The 22,195-nt window shown below is 39.3% G+C and overlaps 1 protein-coding gene across 45 annotated transcripts in view; it reads left to right on the plus strand.

Annotated features, from left to right (window-relative positions):
- Positions 1-2,652: 2,652 nt before the first annotated feature.
- The window catches only part of MPDZ (multiple PDZ domain crumbs cell polarity complex component), a 156,050-nt gene continuing 136,507 nt past the window's right edge, over positions 2,653-22,195 (plus strand). For 30 of the 45 annotated variants that reach the window (XM_081065673.1, XM_081065695.1, XM_081065715.1 and 27 more), the window contains exon 1: positions 2,675-2,917. The gene's annotated coding sequence lies outside the window, so the exon portion shown is untranslated. Of the gene's footprint in view, positions 2,918-22,195 lie in introns of all 45 variants that reach the window. The other 15 variants (XM_081065682.1, XM_081065701.1, XM_081065689.1 and 12 more) reach the window with 5 other exon arrangements.

The raw sequence follows: 22,195 nt of genomic DNA on the forward strand, positions 1-22,195 counted from the left end.
ATGTCTCACTGAGGATAGAGCTGGAATGCAGACAACATTCCTAATTCCTTCATCTTCAGATTCCGGAGGCTGTGATTGACACGAAATAGAAAGAACTATTAATTGATATTAAATGAAGTGACTTTCAACAGAGAATGATAGTTCTATTTTATCTGCTTTAGACTTTGGCTTTCTCAGTAAGATTTTACTTCAACTTTTTAAAATTTTTTTCAATAGTGCTGTGCATCACACTGCCTTGTTCCTTCTCGAAAATCTTGGACCTTCTGGGTTAGAACAAGCAGAAGTGGCTAGCTAGAGCACTGACTATATGGGTTAACTTCAAAAGGGAAGCTGTTGGGTAAAATTATCCTCAAGCGCTGGATAATTTTATGGAAGAACTAATGTAAACTAATGTCCTATGATATACTACTGCTTAAAGTGGATGTGTAGGATTCCCTATGCTAAATGAGATCCGAACAATATTCCCACTTATATACTTGCAATAAACCAGGGAGTTCAATTCCTTAAACTTGCCTCTAATTCAGTATTATGAACTATTTCCCTATGCTTCAATAGAACACATGTCATTTTACCTTTAAGACCCTGATAACATCTTCAGTAGCTAGTTATGGAATTGTTCTCAGCCTGCACTTTTCCTAGCAGCTAGCATTCCATGCCCTTATTTCCTTTGCATTTGAGAATGACCAGATTGGAAAATGATAAATGGAAGTGCTTTGCTATTCAAGGAAGTAGGAATGCTTTGGAATTTCTAAGCAGTAAGATAATGCTCTCCAAATGGGATGACTTGAGATGACTCTATGGCAAGAACACAAGGTCATGTGGAAAAATCGTTCACTCTTGCGCACATATGTATATCTGATGTCCCTTAAATACTAATTGGGTGTGAAAGTTTTTCTAGGCTCTGAGGATGAAATGGTGACTTGGTCCTTGCTTTTGTGGACTTTATGATCTAAGGGGGAAGAGAAACATTGCATAAGTAATTACAAAACCAAATATACAATTAAAAAAGTAGGATGAATGCTATGAAGCAAAAGTATAGGGCACAATGAGAATGGATCACAATGGGTTTATCCTAACTTGTGAGAATCATGGAGTAACGGAGTACCAGTCCATTCACTAGTAGTGCCATTCACTGAGACAGTGAACAGTGAAAGATGACCAGACCTGAGCAGAAATATCATGGTTCCATTTTGGATAATCTAGGTTTGAGACAGGCAAACAGGGAAGTCAAATAAATACTCAGATGTATGGAGGAGTGTGGATTGAAGATAAAAATTTGGAAATCCTTGACCAATAGATGATAAGCTAGATGTGAAGATGAACTCAGGGATGAAGTTAAAAAGAAAAGAGCGCCTGTTATTGGGTCTATCACAGCCTTTAAAGATTTGGGAGAGGAGGCTGGTTGGGAAAGAGATTGAAGAGTGTGTGGCCTGATGACAGGCAGATCTACTTCGAAGCTAATGAAGCTAAAGATTCTGGGTCCTTCTCTTGCCGGGGAGAAGCCCTAGCAACTTGTTTACAGAGTCACATATTTGTGTAAAACTTTCAAAAGATATATATATATATATATGTATATATATATATATATATATAGTTTTTTTTTTAAAGCAGAGCCCCACATTGTATAAGTGTCAGATCCCACACATCTTCCCCTAGCTAACAAGCAGGAGCAAAAGTAAGAGTGTGATTGCGGGGGGTGCGGGGGGCAGGTTGAGGGGGGTGAACTTCAGAAGAAAATGTTCAACTAACCATTATGAATGCATCTGAGAGGTCAAGAAATATGTGAGGAACATGTCCATTGGATTTAGGTAGTGAGAGTTCATAGGTGCCCCCAGGAAGTTATCTTTTCAGTGTGGTGATAGAGGTAGGAAGTCAGATGCAGTTGGTTGATTTTAAGAACTTGACCTGTGAAGGAGAGGGGAGAAAGGGTGGTAGGAGAAAAGAGCTGGACTCTGGAGGAAGGTTTTTCTTCTCTCTCTCTCTTTCTCTCTCTCTCTCTCCCAAAACTTGATTTTAAGTGCTTTGCTCTTCAGAGGAGGAATCCTTTGGAATTTCTAAGCAATAACAGAATCCTCTCCAAATGGCCTCCAGATAACGCTATAACAAGAACACAGAAGTTATGTACACAAAATGTCCTTAAGATGAGGAAACTTGAGACCGTTGATTGATAGAAATGTGTTCAAGATACAAGGGAACAGATCAGCTGGGATGAGTTTTACCTTCATCCTAACTGCACTTTCAGTTTCAAAGGACCCAGAGGAGATGGATATCCCTAGCCTCGGAGGAAATCTAGGTGTTTTTTATTTTCCCAGTGGGCAAATCTACACTGACCGTAGGTTTGTGAAAGCAAAAGGGGCTTTGGGTCGATGGCACGCTCCACCCAGGGCACTGAGTTCATTTTACTCAACTCCCAATCACTTGCAGGAAACGATCTATGTTTCAGCTTTCTGAAAACCCGCTCTTGTGTTTGACACTCACAGTTCACGGGGCGCGCGGCCTTATTTCCGGCAGCCTCCCCGAGCTCCTTCCCCGCGTCGCAGGCCTCGCGCCCCACGAGCCAGTTTAAAGCCCAGGACCGCTGGTCAGGCGGCGCCCCTGATTGGCCGCCGCGGCCCGCCGCCTGCTCGGTCGCCGCTTCCTCCGCAGCCCGCTCGGCGCAAGTGCGGCGCGCGCTGGGGGAGGGGGCGCGGCGGAGCGCGAGGCTGGCGTCGGGCCGCCGGCGGCCGCGCGGGATGAAGTTTCGCGGTCCCGCGTGAGTGTCTGTGCGCGCTGGTCCCGAAGCTCCTGGCCGGGCCGTTACTTCAGAAGAGGAGGGAGCGCGCGTGGGCGAGGAGCGGCACCCCGAGTCCCCGGAGACCCCGGCCCCCCAGCCCTCCGCCCCTTTCCCGTCTCCGCCCGGGCGGCCGCCGCGAGCCGGGTAAGCGGCGCCGGGAGGCCGGGCGCGTCCCCGCGCGTGTGCGCGCGCCGGCCGGGGGTGCGCGGGTGCCCGGGGCTTGGCGGGCGGGGTGCGCTCGCCCCACCCCGCGGGGCCCGGGCCGCCGCTGCTTCTCCGGCTCTTTCGAAGGATGGTGGGGTCTGGAAGTTTTTTCCCTGTGCTGCTCGCATCGCCCCTGCGCGCAAATCCCAGCTCTTTCGGCCCCTTTCCCCCCAAATCCTCGCGCATGTCTACTTTACATGGTTTAAAAGTTTTCTGTTTTTGTTTTTTTTCTTCTTTTGCTTCGTTTGCAGGGGCACAATGGCGAGAAGGGGGACCCCGGGCCTGGCGCGCGGGCCGGTTGCGATCCACCAATGTGGCCGCCCCGCGTGCGGGACACCGGGCCACCGTTAGGCGGTGCGGGGCTGTGCGGGGTGGGTGAGGGGCGGGGAGCAAAGCCCCGCACGCGGGCGTCTCGCCCCGGCGGCGGGGATCCCGGAGCGCGCCGCTAACTGGTGCGCCGCCCCCCCCCCCCACCGTGGCGCCCGTACCTTTTTATCTGCTGCCCCCCCCGCCCCCGCCCCGCGACGTTGGGGCGCTTCTGTCTGAGATTTCGCGGCCCGGGGATGCCGGATGTTCCTGGGGAAGCGCTGTGCGGGAGACGCTTTGTGTGGGGGGGAGTTTGTGTGTCAGTGATGGTGATGGTGTGTACAGTTTTGCTGGCGTTCCTTGCGGAGGCACAAAGGCCGGCTGTTCTTTCCTGCAGATCACTTGGAAATGGAAGCTGGGACTGCGGCGTGGAGGAGGGGCCGGGCCCGCGCGGGAGGTGGCCGCCGCCGGGGGGCCGAGTTGGGGTTGGCGGGTTGTCTCCATCCATCTCCCAGGGTGGGGCTGCCGAGGCTCCTCGGCTCGAGAAGAACCTGGGCACGAGCGCCGTGGGCCTTGAGTGGGGAGGTGCGGGTGGCGACTAGGGTTTCATCGGTATCATCAGATAAGAGGACCCTGACTTCACCAGGCTAGGAGGAAACCTTTCCATGTTCTTTCGACGTCGAGAGGAAAGAATCTGAAAAGGGGTCTATCATCCAGCTTTGGTGGACAGCTGTGGTGAACCATCCCTTTTGTGTTTCCGCAGGCATTCCTCGTTTAGGCTACAATTTACAGAATAAATAACACCTGATAACAGAAACTTAGGTGGTTATGGTTTGGGAATTTTTACGTGTTGAATTGGGATGTGGGTGACTGCCCTGAACTTTTGGTCAGAGTCAAAACATCCAAATTTGTGTATGTGCTTTTAGCGCCTGGTGGAATTTAGGTTAACGATTGTATTTTAAAAACAACAAAACTTGAAGATCCTCGGCTTGAATTTCGAATGCAAAACAAAGCTCTAGCTGCCCACGCCTGTGCCCACGCCTGAGGGTGGGGAGGTGAAGGGTAGTGGGGATAACCTTGTGTGGGATGACCGCATACGCTGCTTGCCAATGTGCTGGTGAACAAATGCGGGGTCTAGACTGGGCGCTATCCCTGTTCAGAATTATCCCTGTTCACGTTAGGGTCCTTTAAAGCGGAGGTCTGTAAATTTAGGAACTGGGTCAAATCTGCCTGCTGCAGTCAGTTGGCTGTCCCCGGTAAGGTTTAGGAGCTACGAATGGTTTGTACATTTTTACATGGTTGAAAAAAAAGCAAATCAAAAGAATATTTCATATAATACTTCAAAATTATACGAAAATCAAATCTCAGTGTCCGTAGTAAAGTTTTACAGCCACGTGGATTCCTGTTGTTTGTGTCTCATTCTTAGCCTGTATGGCTTTCACAGCTACAGTGGCAGAGTTGAATAATGGCATAGTTTAGAGAGATGCAGAGCCTTCAAAGTATGAAATATTTACTGTGTTACCCTGTATAGAAAAAGTTGCCAACCATGGCCAGGCTTTTAAAGTGCTGCTTAAATATTCCCTTTGGTCATGGGTGCATTCTTAACTAATTTCATTGCCTTTCAAGTCCTGTTTCAGTGCCCCCTGAAGTGGCAGACTTTTCCCCAATAGGCAGAGTAAGTTAGTATGTCAGATTTTCTTATTTCCAAGTTTCACTCTTAAAAATTTTTCTTAACCGTTTGGTATCTTTTTCTGTTAGACTCTAGGACGAAGTAAGGTTTCTGATTAGCAGAAATTATGCAGTTAGTTATTTTAAGTTTAATATAGTCATATTTCAAGGTATTCTGCAGTAACTCTAGTAATTCTAGTAACTTCTAGCTGTTCTGTTACCTGAGCAGATTTGAAAATTACAGTTTTGTTTATTTAGGTAGAGAGAGGTGGGGGTTAGGACACGTGATAGGTTCCTTTGCACAGGCAAGTTATCATTTAGACAAAGGTAATTTTGCGGGAGGGGGGTGTCCCTGGACTCTTCCCCACTCCTCTTTCCTACCTCATTTGCTGAAATAAACAAAAAACTGATGAAGTTTATCTCAACCTATTACTAATAGGTCTATCATATTTGTACCACGCCTCTTAAATGTGTTCCTTTCCTTTCTTTGGTTGGCTCCTTTCAGTATTTCTTATCCTCTCTGGTGTCTGTTCCCCTCCCCCCCCCCCCCCCCCCCCCCCCCCCCCCCCCCCCCCCCCCCCCGCCATCTCCTATACCTGACTGTTCTGGCCTGGGAAGAGAGAGGTGTCAGTCACAATTTTTAGTGTGCTCCAAATTCCTATCATGCAGACATTGCCCTGTTGGGCTCTTAAAGATCTCTTTGCATTTCAGATACTTTTTAAATGTACCTATACTGTGAAAGAGTAGAGGCTGTCTGCAGAGATTATTATATGTCTCTGCAAGGTGGGGGTGCTAAGGAGAAGTTCATGGAAATCCTTGAAATTTAATTTTGCATTGATGCAGACCTTAGGTGCTGGGGTGAGGAGGCTGTGCTTTACAAATGAAGAAGTGGACCCATTGTCTAGAGTTAAGAGGAAAGGATTTAGAAGCTAGCATGTAGCAATAAATTGCCTGGAAGATAATGATTCTCAGTTAAAGGCAGATTATTTTCTCCTGATTACACCCAAGTCTGAAATCATAGACTTGACTATCTTAGCTTGATTTGCAGGTTTGGCTCCCTTTTGTATATTTATAATATGTACAAAGTGAATATTATAAAGTATGTTGAGGCAAAGTTGATGTATTGGACTGGAAAGGTCCCAATATGTGCTAGAGCAAACAGCACATCTGCCAGTGAAATATTCTGTACTTCAAAGTAAAGAAGTAGACAACTTCCCAGAATCCAAGACTGCTTGATGGTGCATCTGAATGATATACGAGATTATATGAGAGTATATATATATGTGTGTATACATATGTATATATGATGAGATTTTTTATATATGATATGAGATTATACATATATAGTCATGTATTATCATGTTTCCCAATCATACTTTCTTTTAAACACACATTTGCCTAAAGTAGGAATTCATTTGCTATAGTTACATTGTTACATACATTATTAACCCCGTACTTATAGCAAGAAAAGTGTTAGTTTTCTCTTGTCAATTAATGTCATGCATAGGACAACATCAATATAAATACAGCTCGGAAATGATGTTTAGTGTGGTAAAGTTGATCTACTACGTTTAAATAATAGTAGTGGGGATCCATGCAGGCAAATAATGAAATGAAGAATTTCTAGATAAAGGAAACTGATTTGAAGTAATCCATTGCCTTCCTATGAGATATTTCCTGAGAAGATTAGATGTAGTTATTCATTTAGTAGATAGTAATAGATGGATTAGGAGGTATGTTATATTATGTTAGGCACTAGGGAAAACTCAAAATAAGTATACTGTTCCAGGAGCTTACTGTCTTAGCTGGAAAAATAGACATACAGAGAAAAGTATAAAAAGGCTTTACATGTAGTAAAAATTACAGAATTCAAAGAAATTGGATATCAGTAGGATTACTTGCTGACAACTTGTAGATGGCCATCTTCTACTGGTATCTTCACAGGGTCTTCCCTTTGTGTGTCTGTGTCCTGGCCTCCTTTTATGAGGACACTAGTCATGCTGGGTTTAGGATGACCCCAATGACTTCATTTGACTTTGACTACCTCTTTAAAGACTCTATCTCCAATATGGTCATGTTCTGAGGAACTGGGGGTTAGGAGATCAACATATGAATTTTGGGAGGCTGGGAAGGACGGGCATGAATCAGCCCATAACAAGGTTGTTGCACAGGTTGTACAGAATGTAAGCTGTAAACTGGTGAGACCTTGAAGAATGAAACAGTTTGGTGTATGGGAGGGCTGTGCTGTGGGAGGCTGTAGTGCTGGTTTAACTGAGCATTCTTATGGTAATTCGATGTTTGTGAATAAAGGGAAACTGCTATTTGAGGAAAAGTTTTTTTTATCTTTGGCCTGAGGCCACTTGTTTTCTTTCCCCTGGTGTTCACTGGGAAATTGGCCTTTCCATTTTGTGGATGGAGCATTAGTTTTCTTTTGAAGGGTTTCATAAAAGCATTAATTTTCTCAAAATATTTCTTCTACCTCTTAAAAATGAGCAAAATGTTAAATTCAGCAATGATGAAATGTTAGTGTTACAAACATCTCATGATGGTTTTGGAGCCTGATTAAAACAGCCTTTTTTATTCTTTATATTTATCTGAAAACTGTATGTATACATATCCTATGCAGATTTTGTGGGCAAATATTTGGCATAATATTTACCCCCCAGATATGTGTCCCCTTTTTTTTTTTGAAAAATATAAGGTTAAAAACATATATCATAAAATAATGAAAACTTTTTTTTGAAACTATATTTGTTTATAATGTTAAAGCAGTAATTTAGACAGTTGTTAAAGCAATTCTTCCAAATTTGGCTAGCTGAGTTAAAAAGTAAAAAGAGACTTAAATTCTTGCTTTTTTTCTTATTGCTTGTGACGAATAAATATGTGTGGTCTAAAGAATTCACATCTTTATCTTCCTTTTCTTTTCATTTATATCTACGAAAACAACATTCATTGTTATTGTCTTGTAAATTACTCTACCTCAGATCTAAGGTGCTATAAATAAATGCATGAGGGGAAAGTGAAAAAGGAAACTCTTGTAAGAAAGTAAAAAATAGAAACATCAGATACAAAAGAAAAAAAAGGAAAGAAATTCTTAGGGAAAAGCCTATTTAGGTTGTGCTGATAAGTTGAGTACGTTTTGAGATACTTTACCATTTACTTTATTGCTTGCATTTTAAAACTATAATTGTAGTAAAATGTGTAAGATAATATTTCTTTATGTAACTTTTTTTACTTTTTATTATTACCTTTATTGGGGTGACATTGATTGGTAAAATTATGTAGGTTTCAGGTGTACATTTCTGTAATACATCATCTCTGTTGCATTGTGTGTTCACCACCCAGAATCAATTCTCCTTCCATTACCATATATTGGACCCCCTTTTCCCTGATCTACCACCCTGTCTCCCCCGTTACCTTCTGGTAACCACTAAACTTGTTTGTGTCTATGAGTTTTGTTTGTTTGTTTGTCTTGTTCCTTTGTTGCTTTCATATCCCACATATGAGTGAAGTCCTGTGGTTCTTTACTTTCTCTGTCTGACTTATATTCCTTAGCATAATAATCTCAATATCCATCCATGTTGTTGCAAATGGCACTGTTTCATCTTATGGCAGAGTAGTAGTCCATTGTGTGTATATAATTGGAGATAATTCTTTCTCCAATTATCTACTGAAGGACATTGGTTGTTTCCATGTATTGGTCAGTATAAATAATGGTGCAGTGAACATCGGGGTACATATATCTTTACCAAGAATGTTTTCGGATTTTGTGGGTAGATACCCAGGAAAGGGATTGCTGGGTCATACGGTGATTCTGTTCTTGATTTTTTGAGGAACCTCCATACTGTTTTCCATAACAGTTTTACCAATTTACACTCCCACCAACAGTTTATAAGGGTTCCTTTTTTCCACAGCCTCTCCAACACTTGTTATTATTTGTCTCGATGATAGCCATTTTAACTGGTGTAAGGTGATAACTCATTTTAGTTTTGGTTTGCATTTCCCTAAAGCTAGTGAAGTTGAGCATTTTTTCATATATCTGTTGGTGGTTTGTATGTCTTTTTAGGAGAAGTATCTGTTCAGGTCCTCTGCCCATATTTTAATTGGATTTTTTTTTTTTTTTTTTTGTGGTTGAGTTGTATGAGTTTATATATTCTGTATATTAGCCCCTTATCGGAGCCGTTGTTTACAAACTTCTCCCATTCAGTTGGTTGCCTCTTTGTTTTCTTGGTGGTGTCTTTCACTGTGTAGAAACTTTTTAGTTTGATATAGTCCTGTTCATTTATGTTTACTTTTATTTCCTTTGCCTTTGCGGTCAAATTCACAAAATCCTCTCTAAACCCAAGGTCCATAAGTTTAGTACCTGTGCTTTCTGATATGAAATTTATTGTTTCAGGTCTCATGTTTAAGTCTGTGATCCATTTTGAGTTAATTTTGGTACATGGTACAGGTAACAATCTAGTTTCATTATTTTGCGTGTGGGTCTCCAATTTCCCCAGCACCATTTATTAAAGAGGCTATATTTTCTCCATTGTATGCTTTTGGCTCCTTTGTAGAAAATTATCTGCCCATATATATTTGGGTTTATTTCTGAGTTTCCAATTCTCTTCCATTGGTCTTTGTGTCAGTTTTTCTGCCAGTACCGTGCTGTTTTGATTATTGTTGCTTTTTAGTAAGATTGAAATCAGTGAGTGTGAAACCTCCAGCTTTGTTCTTTTTTCTTAGGATTGCTTTGGCTATTTAGGGTCTTTGTGATTCCATACAAATCTTGATGATTTTTTGTTCTGTTTCTTGAAAAAATGTTATGGGGATTGTGGTGGGGATTACATTAAATTTGTACATTGCTTTGGGTAATATGGCCATTTTAATATGTTGATTCTTCCAATCCATGAACACAGAGTATCTTTCCATTTCTTTGTGTGTCTTCTTCAACATCTTTTAATAATGTCTTATAGTTTTTAGTGTATAGGTCCTTCACATCCTTTATTAAGTTTATTCCTAGGTACTTCATTTTTTTTTTTTGCAATTGCAAAAGGAATCTTTTTTTCCCCTGAAATTTTATTGTTAGTATATTGGAATGCAGTAGATTTTTGTACATTGATTTTGTATCCAGCAACTTTATTGTATTTGTTTATTGTTTCTAATAGTTTTTTGGTGGAGTCTATAGGGTTTTCTATATAAAGAATCATGTCTTCTGCAGAAAGTGACAATTTAACTTCTTCATTCCCAATTTGTATGCCTTTTATTTCTTTCCCTTGCCTGATTGCTCTGGCTAGGACTTCCAGTACTATGTTGAATTAACAGTGGTGATGGGGGTAACCCTGTCTTGTTCCTGATTTTAGTTTTTCATCAGTAAGTCTGACATTAGCATATATGGCCTTTATTGTGTTGACGTGCTTCTATATCATTTTATTAAGTGTTTTAATCATAAATGGACGTATCTTGTAAAATGCTTTTTCTGCATCTATTGATATAATCATATGATTTTTATCTTTTGTTTATGTGGTGTATCACATTGATCAGTTTGCATATGTTGAACCATCCTTGCTCCCCTGGAATGAAGCCCACCTGATCAAAATGTATAATCTTTTTAATGTGTTATTGCATTTGATTTGCTAGAATTTTGTTTAGTAATTTGGCATCTATATTCATCAGAGATATTGGTCTGTAGTTTTCTTTTTTGCGTTATTCTTACCAGGTTTTGGTATCAGGGTAATGTTGGCCTCATAAAATGAGTAAGGAAGTATTGCCTCTTCTTCAATTTTGTGGAAGAGTTTGAGGAGGACAGGTATTAAATCCTCTTGAATGTTTGGTAGAATTCACTAGTGAGACAATCTGGTCCTGGACTTTTGCTTTTGGGGAGGTTTTCGGTGACTGAGTTTCCTTACTGTTGATTTGTCTATTTAGATTTTCCAGTTCTTCGTGATTCAGTGTAGAAAGGCTACATGTTTCTAAGAACTTGTCCATTTCTTTTAGGTTTTTTAATTTGGTGGCATATAGTCCTTCACAGTGTTCTAATATGATCCTCGGCATTTCTGTGGTATCTGTGCTGTCTTCTATTTCATTTCTGATTTTGTTTATTTGATTTATTTGTGTCTTTTCTGTTTTTACCTTAGTGAGTTTAGCCAAGGGTTTGGGTTTGTCAATTTTATTAATCTTTTCAAAGAACGAGCTGTTTGTTGCATCAATTTTTTCTTTTGTCTTTTTCTCTATTTCATTTAGCTCTGCTCTAATTTTATTATTTCCATCCTTCTGACATTGGGTTTCATTTGTTTTTCTTTCTCTAGTTCTTGAAGATGTACTGTTAGGTTGTTTCTTTGGGAATTTTTTTATTTTTTGAGATTGGCCTTTAATGATATAAATTTCCCTCTTATTACTGCATTCACTGCATCCCAATAGTTTTGATAGGATGTATTTCATTCTCATTTGTTTTTTATGTATCTTTTGGTCTCTCCTTTTATTTCTTCTTTGACCCAGTCGTTCTTCAATAGCATGTTACTCTCCACATATTTGTGGTTTTTCCTATTTTCTTTTTGAAGTCAATCTCCAATTTCAAAGCCTTGTAGTCAGAGAATATGCTTGGCATGATTTCAATCTTCTTAAATTTGTTGAGGCTAGTTTTATGTCCCAATATGGTCTGTCCTTGAGAATGCCATGTACACTAGAAAAGAATGTGTAGTCTGATGGTCCAGGATGAAGTGCTCTGTAAATATCAATTATGCCCATTTGGGCTAATGTGTCATTTAAGGCTAATATTTACTTAACTGATTTTCTGTTTGAATGATCAATCCATAGCTGTCAATGACATATTTAGGTCCCCTACTGTAAATGTATTTTTGTCAGTTTCTCCCTTTAGTTCTGTTTGTACTTGCCTTGTATATTTTGGTGCTCCCTGATTGGGGACATATATGTTGATAAGTATTATTGTTCGTTTATTATTATGAAATGTCCATCTTTGCTTCTTGTTACCTTTTTTTATCCTGAAGTCTGTTTTGTCACATATAACTACTGCGTTTCCCTGAAAATAAGATGTAGCAGGACCGTCAGCTCTAATGTGTCTTTTGGAGCAAAAATTAATGAGACCCAGTATTATATTATATTATATGTTATACCCGGTATGATATTATGCCCGGTATTATATGATAGTATGTTATATTATATATTAGACCCAGCCTTATAGTAAAATAATTTATGCTCCAAAAGATGCATTAGAACTGATAGTCTGGCTAGATCTTATTTTCGGGGAAACACGGTATGGCTACACCCACTGTTATCTGGATTCCATTTCCTTGGAGTATCATTTTTCACCCTTTCACTTTGAGTCTATATTTGTCCTTGTAGCTGAGATGTGTCTTGGAGACATATCTCTTGGGTTTTGTTTTTTGATCCAATCTGCTACTCTGTGCCTTTTTATTGTTGAATCAGTCCATTTACATTTAGAGTAATTGATACATGAGGATTTCCTATAGCCATTTTATCTTTTGTTTTCTGTTAGCTTGGTGAATCCATTGTGTCTTTGCCTGTTATTTTAATTTGGTGGTATGTATGATGTTTCTCTCTGTTTCCTCTTTTTTTGTTAATGTGTCTCGGTTCTGGATATTTTTTTTGAGTGATTACCATTAAGTTTATGTAAAAGAAAGTTGCATATATACAGTAGTTCTTTTTCTTCAACATACTTCTTATCTCCATTTTTAGTACATTTTTTGATGATTAAAAGAGCATTTTTTTTAAAGGAAGACATAAGCTCAAAGAAGCCAAAAATTTACCTGTAATTCTATCACCTAGGTACACACCCCCAAAGAAAACACATATTTTGTGAAATGAGTATGCTTAAACAATTTTGATATATAATAATAAAAGAATACGTAGATGTGTTGATCAGTAGATTTCACTGATGGCTGTTTTTCTTAGGATAATATGACCTAAGATTATTCTGTACTTTTAATAGCATCTGTTTGAACCAATGTCTCTTGATTCTAAGGAAGTTAACTGCCATGTGCATACAGGTGGAGAACGCATTTTGGAGTTTTGATCTCTGCTTAAAATTAGATGTTACATAGACGTATGGTTAATTTTGGAATAATTTTACATTATGTATTTGGGTGGCCCCTGGCTGTAGAAAATGGGCATGGGAATCTGTCATTCTGTGCTCATAAGACATCACTGAAATAAAGAAAAACACACATACACACACAAAAAAACACGTGATGATAGAATCATAAAGATTAAAGATTATTCTACAATTTAAAATATACTATCTGATCTATACAAGGTATGTTCAGCTTCTCTTGTCCTTTGTTAGGCCTCTTGTCCTTTGTTAGGCCTGTTTGTCTAAGGTATTACTGCATAAAGTGCGTAAAGCTTTGGGTTATGGTGTCCCCGACCCACCACAGCCTTCCAAGGGTATTTCATTTTAATAAGTCAGGAGTGATGTCTGCTTCTGGAAAGCATTTCTTTCCTACTGGAGGAGCCTCACCTGTATGTAGGGTTCAGTGGAGTTGGAGTTTTACCTGACCTCTCCTTCACTTTCCTACCCCATTGACAGTTTTCCTGAGAATAGTAGTCATCCTATTCCCAATTTGGAAAATACAGCACTGAATGCCTTTTTATTCTGATATAATCTGGATGGGTGGATGGGTGGATGGATGGCTGTGGATAGCTGTGGATGGGTGGATGGATGGCTGTGGATGGGTGGATGGATGGATGGCTATGGACGGATGGATGGATGGATGGCTATGGATGGATGGATGGATGGATGGCGATGGATGGATGGATGGATGGATGGATGGCGATGGATGGATGGATGGATGGATGGCTATGGATGGATGGATGGATGGATGGATGGATGGATGGCGATGGATGGATGGATGGATGGATGGATGGCGATGGATGGATGGATGGATGGATGGATGGCGATGGATGGATGGATGGCGATGGATGGATGGATGGATGGCGATGGATGGATGGATGGCGATGGATGGATGGATGGATGGTTGTATTGCTCCCAAGTCAGCTCCATCTGTTGGGTGCTGAAATCAGGACATTCAGGTTCCATCCTGTTCTTAAGGACAGGGATTAACTATTTTATTGAGGTAAAATGTATAATGGACATATGTGAAACTGCACATATTGAAACAGCACAATTTGCTGAATTTTAGGCCATTTGAAACCATCCCCACAATTAAGATAGTGAACATATCCATCACTCCCAAAGTTTCCTCATGCCCCTTGGGAATCCTATTCAGCCTCCCCTACATACCTATCTCCTATCTCCCAGTAAACACTGATTTTGCTTTGTGTCCCGATAGATTAGGTTGCGTCCTGTAAAGCTTTAAATAACGGAATCGTACAGTATGTCCTCTCTTTTTGTCTGACTTATTTCACTCTGTATTTTCATCCATGTGGCCTATATTTATAACTTATTACTATTTATTGCTGAGTCCTAGATCATTATATGGATATAGCATTTATTTTTTAAGTAGTTTAGAATTCTCTTGTGCTTTGTCCATTGTTTTGTAGTGTATTTGTTTTTTATTTCAACAGTGTGTATCAGACTTCTGTGTTTGGCCGTGTTTTTCAGTCTTCTTAAATTCATGCCCCTTTTGGATAAATGTCCTTATTTAATGTTACTTGAACTTTTAAAATATATGTCATATTAAAATAAAAAAACACTACTGGTAATTGTAAAATTAAGAGATTTAAAGTTTTCTAATCTTCAAAGATATCAAGTGATTAAGTCTAAAATAGTCACATGAGTATTGAGGCAACTTTCTACAAGTTTTCGCATCCTATCTTGTGAAGAGTGTAAGCTCAGCATAGTCGGTTTCAGCATTGAACCCAAAGTTTTGTTTTTCAGTCCGCTTGTCTAATGCTCCTGACCCATCTGCATATTTTTTTGTAGTTCTTTAATGTTTGATAGATCTCGCTGTCACTGCTTGTGACATATTTGTATGACAATCATACAGTGAATTGGATAACAATGGAGTAAGTTGATGCCTGACTTAACTAAATAATTGCCATTCAGTATGTGTTACAACTACGATCATCAGATATATCAAGAATTGAAGAAGGGATAATCATTATATTGTGAAAACACAATATTCTGGCAGGAATCAGTCAGACTTCAGGTCATTTTTAACATTTATGTGTTTGTCTCTATTTTCTGATCACTTAATTTAAATTAAGCGGCAAAAGAAAAAAAATCCACACCATTTCAGCCAGATGTGCTTTCTGGATTATTATAAAAATAAAAGTTGGTTTATAATCTTAATATTAATATTTAGTCCTTTGAGTATGATAATAAAAGACAGTTAATGAATGTAGTTGAATAGTAGATGAGTTAATTAAGAAGCAAATAATCATGCTTATTGAAAAAAAATAAGACCTTTTAGAATGTTTTTGAGAGAAAATGCCAGTTGTCAAGATGGCCCTAGTGAGTCCTATGGAATTACAAACGGTAACTAAATAGTATAGCCTATTGCATTTATCTGTGAATTAGTAATTAGGGAATTAAATTGGTCCATTCTTATCTTATATGGCTAAGGTTCATGTTCAGATAGGTTCATATTAATTTGGTTTTCTTTATGTAATTTGTCCTTATCTGAACTACTTGGGATCTTGCTAGCAAGATGTAAATTGTCATCTCTTTTGCTGACTTTCCTCAGTGGATTCTCAGCAGTGTAGACTATCAGTGACTGACAAGATTCCCAGCTGATTTAGACAGTGACATCTCTTTGCTGTCAGAAGAATACAGGGTTTTCTCTGGTAATTCTTTAGTATAGATTATGAAAAACATTGCTTTTATTATTGTAGACAAATTTTATTTTCTTCTTGAGTGTATGCCTATTTAATTAATCAATAGAAGATCCAAGGTGAATTAGTTTTGATTTAGTATGAAGGCAAATGAGAGGATTATGGTCAATTATATATTTTTTGGCTATAGTAATCTCCACATGTGTCGCCTTTATTTCATCTTGGAACTTGCTGGTATGCTTTTGATTCCACTAGGATTTTTAATTTACCACACAGATAATTGTTTGAAGTCTATTTAAGGTGTTTTTATCTTCTATGTTTAATTGATCTTATTAAGGTTACCTTCCATAAGGCATTTGTTTTCACATTGGTATAGGAATGAAAGTGATGTCATATAAGGCATTGTTTAGTATCAGCTAAATAAATAAGCTCCTTGCCTCGTGGAATGGCTATACTAGGTGCTTTATGAATGTGGTACTTATTTAGAGTGACCAAGAGTGAAGGATCTTTATTTCTAATTGTTTTCTGAAATTAATATAACATAATACATATAATATAATAATGTAATGTTTTTGAGCGTTTATGTTGCCCAGCGTTCTAGCCTCAGTTCTTGGATCCTCTTGTTAATCTGTACCTTCTTCCTGATAATCTGCTTTACCTTCAGTAACACCTCGTAATTCCCTACTTTTATATGTCCAAGTTCTTGCCTCTTTATATACACAGGTGTAACTGAGTCACTCTTTGAACAAATACTTATTTTGCCTACCCTGGGCCAGCCACTATTTCTGGTGCTGGGGATATAGTCCTCTGAGAAAAAGGAACCAACAGCATCAAAGACAATAAAAATTCCTACCCTCATGGAGCTTAAATTCTAATATTTCCTATTGTCTAGTGGCATTTCAAGCTCAATATGTCCAAAAAGAATACGTTTCCACCCCTTCCTCTTAAAACAGATGACATTTCTCTTCCTGCTGTTACTCTTTAAGCTAACACTGTCCCAATATCTCTAATTCCCTGGATTAGCAACATGGAGAGTCATCCTCTACTGCTGTCCCTTACTCGTTCTGTCTGCCCCCAACACACATCCAGTGGTCACTGAATCTTTGTGATTCCCTCGAATGAGTGTATCTTCTTTCTGTTTCCTTGCTACTGCCTTACTCTAGGCTCACGTGATTGTTTTGATTGGGTTAACATCTGTTTGTGCTATCGTTAGTTCTTTTCTCTCTTCGGTGGATTATTTGCCTTATGGCCAAAATTGTTTTTCCAGAAAATAAATTTTAGTAATCCCTCCTCCACTTCCCATTGTACCTACACGCTCTGCCTGCCTGCAGGGCAGAGTCCCAAGGGAGCCATGGAAACATTGCTTTCTTAGCTCCTGTCTAGTTTGATAGGACACGTCCCTCCCTTTAACAAGGGATGCCTTTGCCTCTCCTGCCTCTTCTTTACCCTCTCCTAACTGGAGCATCCTTCAGGATGGTGCACATGTCACATCTCCTCCGAATTCTGACTCCCTGTGACAGCATTGGTTTCCTCTGTACTCGCACAGAATTGAGCACATCCTGTTGCAGTGTAATTACCGTTTTCTACTAACCCGAGAACTCAGAATTTAGGTACCTGTCCTTATTCTGCTTTGCCGTATGTTTCAGTAATAGACTGTGGCAGATATAGATTTGGGCTGGAATTTATAGAATTTGGGATGGTCCTCTTAAATAAAAAACATAAAATTACGAATACAAAGTTAGATTAAAAGTACATATTTAAATGAGAGTGGAAGGATCCTCTGCAAGTATCTTCATGCTAAATTTGCCTGTGTCCCATGACTAGGGAAATACGCATTTAACTACTGAGTTAAAACTTGCTGAAATAATGCCGTGGGTTTTTTGAATATTTATATATATATTTTTTTGCTGTTGATTTTCTTAAAGCTAGGAAACAGTAGTCAGCCATTATGATGCTAATACTGTTGTTAATAATAATGCCTAAAGCTTCTACAGCATTTTCCATTTTCTAAGCATTTTCACATACTTTATCTTATGGGGATTCGGACCACTGAGTCACAAGGAAACTGACCCAGACCTATGCCGACCTATGCTAGTTGGTATGTGAAAGAAGAGTTGAAATTCTCCTTTCAGATCAGATTTCCCTTTGGCAGGGGATGAGTCAGTTCTTCCAGTGCATCTGTAACCTCAGCTAACACTGCTCCACCTCCTGTTAGCCTGGTGAAGGCTGAGGAATTTTCTGAGCATTTTCTAAAACATCTTGCTGCCGCTTCCTCTTTCTCCTCCCATTTAGCTTCCTCACCTCATTATTTCTTCTTCCTTTCCTCCCCTGTGTGTTTATCTGTGTCTTCCCATACGTCAAACTTATTCCCTCTCCATCTGTCTTTTCTGGTAGATAAGTTAATACTTTAAGTGTCAGTTTTTGGACTAAACTGAATTTTGGAATTTACAATTGTTACCTTCATTTCTGAGCCTCGATTTTCTTACTTGAAAATGGGTGTATCTAACACGGAGCTGTTGCTAGGATTAAAGGAAATACATGTGAGTATAGCGTATATGCTCTTTTTAAGGAGACAGGGCAGGAATATATGAAAGCTATTTCATAAATGGTTTCATTTCAAACAGTAAAAAACCGCTGGTTTATTGCCTAAAAATCTCACGGAGACTTTTTTTTTTTTCCGTTCTGGAAGAGTCATTATTATAACAGACGCAATAGCAATGAATTCATAAATACAGTTTATTAGTTGTTACTGAATAGCAGTTTTTAAAAGTGTCAGATAACAAATTATTGCTTTAATTTGTGGGTTACAACCAAGCCTACACTGTAGACATTCAGTGGTGAATATATATTTGGATACTTTTTCCCCTTGAAGGTTGCATGTGGTGGTACATTTGTACCCGAGGAATACAGTTGCATTAAAAAAAAAAAATAATCAGCAAAGTGGCATGGAAAATTAAATAGTTTATTAACAGGGAATCTACTCAGAGTACACACCCAATCTGATTGAGAAAGACTTGTTAGCCTATGATGTCTAACTTCTTCTTTGCCCCTAAATCCTCTTGCAGCCAAATTTGATTACTTTTGGCTGAAACTTTCAGATAATTGTTGATGTTTCATTATGTAGACTTTTCAGTACCCACACATAATAATGGCTATAGAGATATGATTGCTTAATAAAAGATCTGAGTTACATGACCTTGAGGAAGTTAGTATTCTCTTTGACCTTCTACTTCTGCATCTGTAAAATATGGTCTAGCAAGTTATGTTTTAGAAAGAGTAAAAGCCCACAAAATTGTGTTATGCTTTTGGATATTTGAAATTAATAATTTCTAGTATGTGCATTATTTTTTTTCCTTCTGTCTGAATTTAAAAGTTCTGAATTGCTCCATGAAAAGTATTACAAAGTATGGGCTTAGAGAGTGCGAGAGAATGTGATCTTTCATGAGCCCTTCTCAATACACATTTGGTACTTCTCTGAACAGAGCTGGAACTAAACCTACAGGGGATGCAGATCATTAGTCACCCCAGCACGGGAGGGGAAAACATCCATGTTAAATGCCACTCCAATATGCTATTCTTTCCCCAGAGGATTTCCTATCAGAAATTTGAGCTTGTCTTTTTCTGAGTAAGATTGTAAACTTCATTCCTGTCCAAATTCAGCAAAGGGAAATTACGAAAGCCGCAAACTGAATTTAGGAGGCACTGATTGATGAGGAAGGAAAAAAATATCTAATTATGTGTAGTACTTTTAGCTCAGTGATAGCTAAGTAGGCAATATGATAGACGACACTCCGTAATTTTTGTAGAAAAGGTTCCAGAATGGGAGAAACAGTTTGAAACAATAATAAGGAAACGGTGGAAGTAGAGTTATTTTAAGTTATAGGGAAAAGCCTTAGAAGATGACCTTGGGTGAAGAGCATGAATTTGAGGCAGTTGGGTGCGGAGATTCACTGAAGCTGCAGGGTTATAATATTCTAGTCTGCACTCCCACCTCCCAGTTCCACAGTTTTGTCTGTATTAGAATGGCTGTTCCTATTCACTATACTTTAGGACTGTATCCTGAGGAATCAATCATTCAGTCCCAACTGACAAAGCTGTGTATTGTTCTGCCCCAGTATCATCCCTGAGATCTCAGACTCAATGAAAGTCCCTGAGATGGCGGCGGAGGAATGACAGGTATCTTCGGTACTGTCACTTCCTCCTGCAGTTGATAAGTGCTCACGCAGAGCAGCTGCAGGCTGTGTTTTGGGTCCCATGGGAATGCTTTGAGTATCCCTGCTTTTTCTAAGTACCAAGGACGCAGCCTGCGCCTGCCCACTGCAGAATTGCCTCATTCCGGGCGAGCAAAAGGGCAGGAGGCAGGAGCCCAAAGTCATTTCTCTGGAGAATTAGTTGTCAATGTAGGAACTACACCTGAGTATTCTGTGGCATAAAGTTACTCCCTCTGCACATTTTTGGTTTCCCCCAAGAAAATAAAGTGGCTGCAGTGAGTGCTCTGTGAGCAGCTAGCTGCCTCTGGAGACTGAGGCCACCACCCCTTGTTGTTCGCCTTCCAGGGCTGCCCTTGAAGGAGCCCCCCATCTGGTTCTGTTCCTGAAATATGCTGACCTGTTGCATCTTGATCCTTAACACTGAGATAACAAATGGGCAAACTGCCCAACACACCTAAATTCCTCCGAATTTAACTAGGGAGTGAGGGAGCACAAGAGGCTGTATCTTCCTTCATTCTCAGAAGCTAAATCTTTTCTCCGAGTCACCCGCCATGTTTGGTGTGAGTTAACAGTTGACGGCCCCTGTCTTACAGGGATGTACTAAGAACATTATGGACAGAAAATATTTAAAAATGAGTCTGGAGATAAAATATTGAAATCCATAATTCTCTAACATGTATATGTTGTTTGTTTTGCTTATTGAAAAAAATATATATGGATGAGGGTTGAGGAAGAAGGAAATAAACATGATACAATGGACTATAAACAGAATTGATTTGTTTAATATTTTTTAAAAGAAAGTTCAGCCTTTCAGATAGTCACTTGAGTATTAATAGCCCAAGATTTTAATCCCTGACACTCCACTGATTTTTACATAACCAAATCCTAGCTTGTCTGTGAGCTACATGTTTTTTTTTGTTTGTTTGTTTTTTTTGGGGGGGTCTAATTATAAAATTGACTTCATAGTTGGTCTGAGCAGTAAATAAGGGAGTTTAACTCAAAACCATCACAAAATATAATGTTTGTTTTATTTTGGCAGTGACCGTCAATCTGGTAAAATGTCTTTATAAAACTAGTTAGTAAACAGAAGGTACCCAAAAGGTGCATATTCCTTTTAAGAAAGGAAAACTATTAACATTGTAATACTCAATATATACTAATAACAAAAGATGAATGCAAGTCACGTTTGACTTTGTAATTATAAGAGGTACTCAAAGTGGTTACCATCAGCATCCATACACTTCTGATTACAGCAAACTACTGCTTGGGCAACATTGACCAAAGTGTCCACTTGTATACATGTGTTTTGGCACCCCCCAGTATATGTGCTTTAAGGACTCTGCAGTTAAGGTAAGAATATGTATACTTTTTGAAAGGACAATGAACCTTGCACCTCAGGCCCACAGTCTTATAAGACCTTTTCTTTATAAAACCATAAAATATCTCCAAATAGCATCATATCAAGGATTACAGCTTCAACATACAAAGTTTGGAGGGATACGATTCAGTTGACGCAGCTTTATAAGGTACTATAATTCAGCCTTTTAAATTCTTGATCAGGGCAGATTTCATTTCTAGAACAGTCATACCACTGACCTGCTATTCTTTCTATATTCTTTATCTCGGCAATTGGTACTGCCATCCAATCAATAACTCACGCAGGACAGCTGGGATTCATGCTAGATTCATTTTCATTATGTCTACATTACCAGTTTACCAGTCTACCTATTGTTTATAGCTCTTAATTAATTCTTTAATCGGTCTCCCATATTTGTTTATTTTTCATTTTAATCTCTCTTTTAAAAAGTTGCTTCTTACCTGGCCTTTTTTTCTTGTTTCTCTTGCTGTTAAGTCTTCCACATCATTATCAGAGGGATCTTTCTTAAACAAAGTAAATATGTTACTCTGTGTGTCACAATAAACTTCAGAATTAAATATCTAAACTCTTGAAGAATGGCGTACAGGACCCTCAGTAATTTATCCTGGACTGACCTCTCTAACTTCGTTACCTGTGCCTCTGCCTTTCCTTTTCCTTCAGCTCCAATCCAGGTAAAAAAACTGCTAGTAGTGCTCAGAAGGTACGATGTGCCCTTGCTTCTGTGTGGGGAGCAGTTTTATCACTCCTTCTGACTTAACTCTTCCCTGCTCTTTAGGACTCTTTGCAGGGGGTCTCTGCTCCAGGAAGCTTTTCCTTTCTCTTCACTTTGGGCTTCCACACCCTGCCATGTCTTCTTGTACTTTAAGTGTGTGTTTATGTGTTTTTTTCTTCCATTTGCTTGAC

This window comes from Rhinolophus hipposideros (genome assembly GCF_964194185.1).
Source record: "Rhinolophus hipposideros genome assembly, chromosome: 11".
Classification (NCBI taxonomy): Eukaryota; Metazoa; Chordata; class Mammalia; order Chiroptera; family Rhinolophidae; genus Rhinolophus; species Rhinolophus hipposideros.